Below are 7,425 nucleotides of genomic sequence, written 5' to 3'. Positions count from 1 at the left end.
AAAAATGGATATTGTAATGGAGCAATAGGTGCTGAGACAGTAGGTAAATCTTCTATTTGGAATAATAATTTAGCAAAACAATTTCCTAAAGGATATTTTTTAATCTGTGGACATAGAGCTTGGCAAGGTGTACCAAAAAAACGTTCAGGGAGGGCCATGTTATATAGGGAAGTTGACTATGCTTGTTCTTAGCATGAGGGATATGCTATCATTTTATAAAAGTAAAACCGAGCAATGAAAAAGAAGATCAGTAGAACACCTAGGACCAAACTGTAATGATAATGTTAATATGTTAGGTAAAGTTGGAAGAGTTTTTATGTCCATTTTTATTCCTGGGGTGATGGCTGGGAGGGCACTAAAAGATATAGAATGTTTAGCTTGCTGGACTGCAAAGCAGAATAATATCACATCTAATGTCTTATCAGAATTTTTAGAAGATTTAGACAGTGTTAGGCATGCAGTTTTACAAAATTGTGCAGCCATTGACTTTTTGCTTTTAGCACAGGGCCATGGTTGTGAAGATTTTGAAGGGATGTGTTGTATGAATCTATCTGACCATTCTAGTTCAATTAATCAACAACTATACCAGTTAAAAGATAACATGAAGAAATTAATGATCAATCATGGTTTGGATGGTTGGCTCAAAAATGTAGGTATTACTGGGTGGTTTGCAGATTTGTTTAGATCAGGCATTACAATATTATTAAGAATTATAGTCTTTGTTTTTATTATTAGCATAGTATGGCGTTGCTTAATGTCTGTAGTATCGCGAATGATTAAAGGGGTCTGGATCGCTAAAAAAATAAAAAAGGGGGATTTGTTGAGGGCTTTTCAACAAACAATGGGCATGTGAGCTATCCAGGACTCTTGCCATTGGTCAGAGTTTGTAGTAAGCATTAACGGCCTACTTCATAGATTACTTCAGAGCAAAGTTGTGGCCACGTATGCAGAAGTTCTGCAGGAGGGAAACAACTCCCGGATGCTGAAGAAGGAACCAATCAGCTGCCTTTGCATTGTGTGTAGAAACCAATCATTGTACAGCTTGAACGCAGGACCAAGCTTGGAAACTATAAAAGGCAGTGCTCTGAAGTGAATAAAGGTTAGTTTCTGATTACATTAATCAGCGTGCTGTCCGTTGATCTTCCGCACCGAAGCACTGGAGGACCTACTGGCCTAGATACTTGCCCATACTATCCCACACACCCCAGAACCTGGGATTCCCAGGTCCTCTCTCATTCAAGTACTAACCGAGCCCAACCCTGCTGAATGCAGTTGCGCACTACCTCAAATTACGCAGTCGAGTTTCCTGCATTTGGGGAAGTAGCAGGTGTCAGCACAGCCAGAGTGCAAGGGATGATCCTCACCTTGGGAAAACCACCTGCCTGAATATGGTGTCTCCCCTGCCAGGTAAGTATACCTTCACCCAGTCCTGGTTAAATCCTTGCTTTTTTTTCATGCCTATGGTTCTCCAATTACCTCTTACAAAATAGTTGTGTTCTTTACTAAGGGAAAGTACCTTCCTTCTGGCCAAAGCAGCTAAAGAAAGCACTATGCTTCTCACAGGGAAATGCAACAGGTAGCACCTAACATGATAGAATTAATGGCTGTTCCATATAGAACAAATATTTTGTGGGCAAAGAATCATAGGATGGCATAACTTGCACTGGCCTAGCTTGTTGGCCCCCTTTAGGTATTGGAAGACTGCTCTAAGGTCTCCTCAGACCCTTCTCTTCCCCAGGCTGAACAAGCCCAGCTCTCTCAGCCTGCCTCCAGAGCAGAGCTGCTCCAGCCCCTGCAGCACCTCCATGGCTTCCTCTGGACTCACTCCAACAGTTCCATGTCCCTCTTGTGTTGTCGCCCCAGAGCTGGACACAGGACTTCAGGGGGAGTCTCCTTGGAACATAATAGAGGAAGAGAATCCCCTCCCTCAACCAGAGGGGATGAGTTCATGCTCTGGGAATGCAGCCCAGATCAGGGTGGGGCTCTGGGCTCAAACACACACCGCTGGGTCATGGGGAGCTTCTTGTAACCCAAAACAATAAAGTCCTTCTCCTCAGGGTTGCTTAATCCAGTCTCTCCCAGCCTGTATGTGTTTTTGGGATTGCCCCAACCCAGGTGAAGGACCTTGTACACGGCCTTGCTGAACTCTGTGAGGTTCACTCCCTCCCACCTCTCCAGGCTGTCATGGTCCCTCTGTATCCCATCCCTTCTCCCCAGTGTGTCAGCCCACCATACAGAATCACAGAATCACAGAATCCCAAGGGTTGGAAGGGACCTCAAAAGATCATCTAGTCCAATCCCCCTGCAAGAGCAGGGTAACCTACAGTACATCACACAGGAACTTGTCCAGGCGGGCCTTGAATATCTCCAGTGTAGGAGACTCCACAACCCCCCTGGGCAACCTGTTCCAGTGCTCTGTCACCCTTACAGTAAAGAAGTTCTTCCTGATGTTAACGTGGAACTTCCTATGTTCCAGTTTACACCCATTGCCCCTTGTCCTATCACTGGATATCACTGAAAAAAGCCTAGCTCCATCATCCTGACACCTACCCTTTACATATTTATAAACATTGATGAGGTCACCCCTCAGTCTCCTCTTCTCCAAGCTAAAGAGACCCAGCTCCCTCAGCCTCTCCTCATAAGGGAGATGTTCCACTCCCTTAATCATCTTTGTGGCTCTGCGCTGGACTCCTTCAAGCAATTCCCTGTCCTTCTTGAACAGAGGGGCCCAGAACTGGACGCAATATTCCAGATGCGGCCTCACCAAGGCTGAGTAGAGGGGGAGGAGAACCTCTCTTGACCTACTAACCACTCCCTTTCTAATGCACCCTAAGATGCCATTTGCCTTCTTGGCCACAAGAGCACATTGCTGGCTCATGGTCATCCTCCTATCCACCAGGACCCCCAGGTCCCTTTCCCCTTCGCTACTTTCCAGCAGGTCAACCCCCAACCTGTACTGGTACATGGGGTTGTTCTTCCCCAGATGCAAGACTCTACACTTGCCCTTGTTAAATTTCATCAAGTTTCTCCCCGCCCAACTCTCCAGCCTGTCCAGGTCTCGCTGAATGGCAGCACAGTCCTCTGGTGTGTCAGCCACTCCTCCCAGTTTTGTGTCATCAGCAAACTTGCTGAGGGTGCACTCAGTTCCCTCATCCAGGTCATTGATGAAAATATTAAACAGCACCGGTCCCAGCACCGACCCCTGAGGAACTCCACTAGTCACAGACCTCCAGCTAGATTCTGCGCCATTGACCACAACTCTCTGCCTTCTTCCTTTCAACCAGTTCTCGATCCACCTCACTACTTGATCGTCAAGCCCACACTTCCTTAGCTTATCTGTGAGGATGCTGTGGGAGACAGTATCAAATGCCTTACTGAAATCAAGAAAAACTACATCTACCGCTCTACCATCATCCCTCCACCTAGTCACTTCCTCATAGAAGGCTATAAGGTTGGTCATACATGACTTCCCCCTCATAAAACCATGTTGGCTGTTCTTAATGACCCCCTCATCCTTGATATGCCTAGTGATGGAGTCAAGAATAAGTTGTTCCATCACCTTTCCAGGGATGGAGGTAAGGCTGACCGGTCTATAATTACCCGGGTCCTCCTTCTTGCCCTTCTTATAGATTGGTGTGACCTTTGCCACCCGCCAATCCTCAGGCACCTCGCCCGTTTCCCACGACTTACCAAAGATGATGGAGAGTGGCCTAGCAATGACCTCCGCCAGCTCCCTCAGCACCCGTGGGTGCATTCCATCCGGACCCATCGATTTACAGATGTCCAGATTGCATAGCTGATCCCTAACCCAATCCTCATCTACCAAAGCAAACTCCTCCTTTGTCCTGACTCCTTCTGGGGCTATAGAAATCCGGGGCCCTCGGGGAGAGTCTGCAGGAGTAAAGACAGAGGCAAAGAAGGCATTCAGCACCTCTGCCTTCTTTATATCCTCTGTCTCCAGGGTACCCACTTCGTTCAGCAGTGGGCCTATATTGCCTCTTGTTTTAGTTTTATTTGCTATGTATTTGAAGAAGCCCTTTCTATTGTCTTTAACCCGACTAGCAAGATTGAGTTCCAAGGAGGCCTTAGCTGTCCTAATTGCCTCCCTACATCCTCTAACAACTGTCCTATATTCCTCCCAAGCGGCCAGCCCCTCCTTCCATAATCCATAGATTCTCCTTTTCCACTTGAGTTTGCCCAGCAGCTCCTTGTTTAACCACGCCGATCTCCTAGATCCCTTACTTGACTTCCTACTCATTGGGACGCTCCGATCCTGAGCTTGGAAGAAGCGGTCCTTGAATGCTAACCAACTATCTTGAGCCCCTTTACCGCCTAGTACACTTTCCCATGAGACTTCCCTTAGCAGTTGACTGAAGAGGCCAAAGTTGGCCCTTCGGAAATCCAGAACTGTGGCTTTGCTAGGTATTCTATTCCTCCCACACAGGATCCTAAACTCCACCATCTCATGGTCACTGCAGCCAAGGCTGCCATTGACCGTCACCACTTCGACCAAACCCTCCTTGTTGGCGAGTACTAAATCTAGCAGCGCTGCTCCCCTAGTTGGTACGTCCACCATTTGCATTAAGAAATTATCATACAGGTTGGTGTCATGGGTAAACTTGCTGAAGGTGTCTTCAATCCTGCTGTTGCTGACAAAGATATTTTGTGCACATTGTGCACAAAACCTTTTTAAATAAAGATGTCTCTCTATAGCAGTATTTAGCTGTCACAATCCATCACATAGAATTTCTATAGGCAGAATATGATTTCAGAAAGAATTATGCTACCTTTTAATCTGATTTGCTGTCTGGATTTAAAGAAATTTCACATGTAGAGAATAACTCTATTTTTAATATTTCCAAAGAAGAGAAGGCAATTTTGCTGCTCTCATCTCTCATTTGGAAGCACGCTCAGCTCAGTCCTTTCAGTCTAAAATGCCACCTGCCTGTTCTTTTACTACCCACTTCCCAGGAAAAGATTTGATACAATATATGATGTAACTCATAAGCTGTCATTGAAAGATGCTGAAAGAAAAGCACTAGCATTTCCTTCTATCTCTGTAAAACATATGAACCTATGAAGAAGGATGCAAAGTTTTTATCTGCATAATTCTGGGGTGATTCATACTTTTAGAGGTGTTCTGGCAAGATAAATGTATAATAATCTGCATTACTTGTAAACAATAGTGTTACAGTGAAGGTGTGCATTTGTCAGCCCAAACTAGTGATAAGCTATCTCACTCTGTTGGAAATATGGCTGTTTCTATAGGTCTCAGTAGAGATGGCAGTGTTGAACAAACACAAATTTAGGGACAGCTCATGCCCAAAAGACCTTATTATCGAAATTAGTCAGGCTTAAAAAGAGAAAGGGAATATTATAATCTTATTTTAAAGACAGAGCAGACTGAGATTTTGAGAGATGTAATAACTTCTCATGTTTTTGCAGTGTGACTGTCATAGCACCTCCATGCTCTGTAGGAACTGCAAACCGTCCTGTTCCCGCTATGTGGATAATTAAAAAAGAAGAATTGCTGATAGTGCACCTGGGTCTTGAGTAAACCAGGGAGTGTTTGGGTGCAAGGCTGGGCTGGGAAGCAGCCTGGGGAGTGATTGCTTATAGAATGGAATTTGTAGTGACTGAAAACGGTCGCTGGGAATGATGTAGTTGCTGTTTGGCTTCATAGCTCAGACCCGTATCTGTATGCTATATATTACCATGCTTGAATGAATAAGGTAGAACTAGTTGAGAAAGCAGTGTGTGTGTGTGTGTGTGTGTTTAGCCTCTTTCTTTACAGTTGCCACAAATGGTGCCCTCCTTGTGTGGTAACTAAACTGCTCGACATTGCTGTGTCCGCACAATCAGATGGGGAATTTCTGGTACTGACATTTGCCTGTTAAAGGTCAGTAATACCCGTTGAACAGGGAATTACGGGATTGCATTAGAAAAATGGGACAAGTAGAATCAGCTGAACAGAAATTATATTTGAAAGTTTTACAACAAATTTTAAAATCCTCTGGATATCATTTGTCCGAGAAGCAAGTAATGAATCTTTTGTTATGGGTGAAACCAACTTGCAACTGGTTTCCAGCAACAGGGTCATTTCATACTTGGATATGGGAGAGAGTGGGAGAACATTAACAGACTCAAAATCACCTTGGTATGGAGGTTGCTGTTGGTTTAATAGTGACATGGTATTTTCTGTATTCTGCATTATCTAATTTACAATCTACTGAGGATATAATTCGGAAACATGATAACACAAATGATCAAAATACTGGTAATTTGAAAGAGCGAGAACAGAGCAATGCAAATATCTTTTCTGAGAATCCTGATGATCCTTCTTGATCCTGGTTCCATCGATTTAGAAAAGAAGCAAAATTTATACCCACCTTTGACACCATTAAAGACATTCACATCGAATATTCCTCATGCTCCTCAACCTACATCACCTCGATAAACTACTGATCTCGATCACTACTGATCACTACTGATCTCGATAAAGAGCCATTTGACCAGCTGTTAGTTAACCAGAAGGCTACTAAAACACTTATACAAAAATATATGGGGAAAGAGATAGAGGATGGTGATTTTACTGGAGACATGGCTTTCTCTTTTTCTGTATTTTATAAAACAGATAGGCAGGGACAACAACAACTGGTACATGAAAATGTTCTGTACACAGTATTTAAGGAATTGAAAAAATCAGTGATGGAAAATGGAATTCAAAGTCCTTATACATTAGGTCTACTGGAAATGGTTAGTTCACAATCTATGGTGCCGTGGGATTGCAACACTTTAATGTGAATGATTTTGACACCTGCTCAATACTTGGTATGGAGATTGGAATGTAATAACTTAGTGGCTTTACCGGTATTAGATAATGTTCAAAGAGGAATATCAATAGATGCTGACATGTTAACAGGCTCTGGGCAACGGTTGCAACCTCATGATCAAAATAATTTAAACCCTCTGGTGTTCCAGTGTCGTGGTTTAAACAAAGTCAGCCATAAATCACGCAGTTGCTCTCTCACTCCCCCTCTTCTTGCCCTCCCCCTACTCCCAGAGGGATGGAGAGGAGAATCAAAAAGAATGCAACTCTCACGGGTTAAGATAAGAACAGTTTAGTAACTAAGGTATAATACAAATCGCTACTGCTACCACCAATAGTAATAATGATAAAGGAAATAACAAGGGGAAAGAATACAATACCTCAACACCAGCCGAACGATAACTTGCCCCACTTCCCCCAGCTGAGCACCGACCGATGCCTCATTCAACCCTGCAGTCCTAGCCCTTCCGGGTAACTCTCCGTTATATCCTGGGCATGACGTGCTGCCGTATGGAATACCTCTTTGGCTAGCTTGGGGTCAGGTGTCCTGTCTCTGCTTCCTCCTGGCCTGCCCTCCCCCCTGGCAGAGCATGAGG

The 7,425-nt window shown here is 44.3% G+C and overlaps 1 non-coding gene across 1 annotated transcript; it reads right to left on the bottom strand.

Moving 5' to 3' along the window:
* Positions 1-1,250: 1,250 nt before the first annotated feature.
* On the bottom strand, positions 1,251-1,415 carry LOC136018031 (U1 spliceosomal RNA). Its single transcript, XR_010614195.1, has one exon. It is a non-coding gene; the product is annotated as a U1 spliceosomal RNA (small nuclear RNA).
* Between the last annotated feature and the right edge of the window lie 6,010 nt (positions 1,416-7,425).

This window comes from Lathamus discolor, chromosome 6 (genome assembly GCF_037157495.1).
Source record: "Lathamus discolor isolate bLatDis1 chromosome 6, bLatDis1.hap1, whole genome shotgun sequence".
Classification (NCBI taxonomy): Eukaryota; Metazoa; Chordata; class Aves; order Psittaciformes; family Psittacidae; genus Lathamus; species Lathamus discolor.
This window is presented reverse-complemented; position numbering and strand designations above follow the sequence as displayed.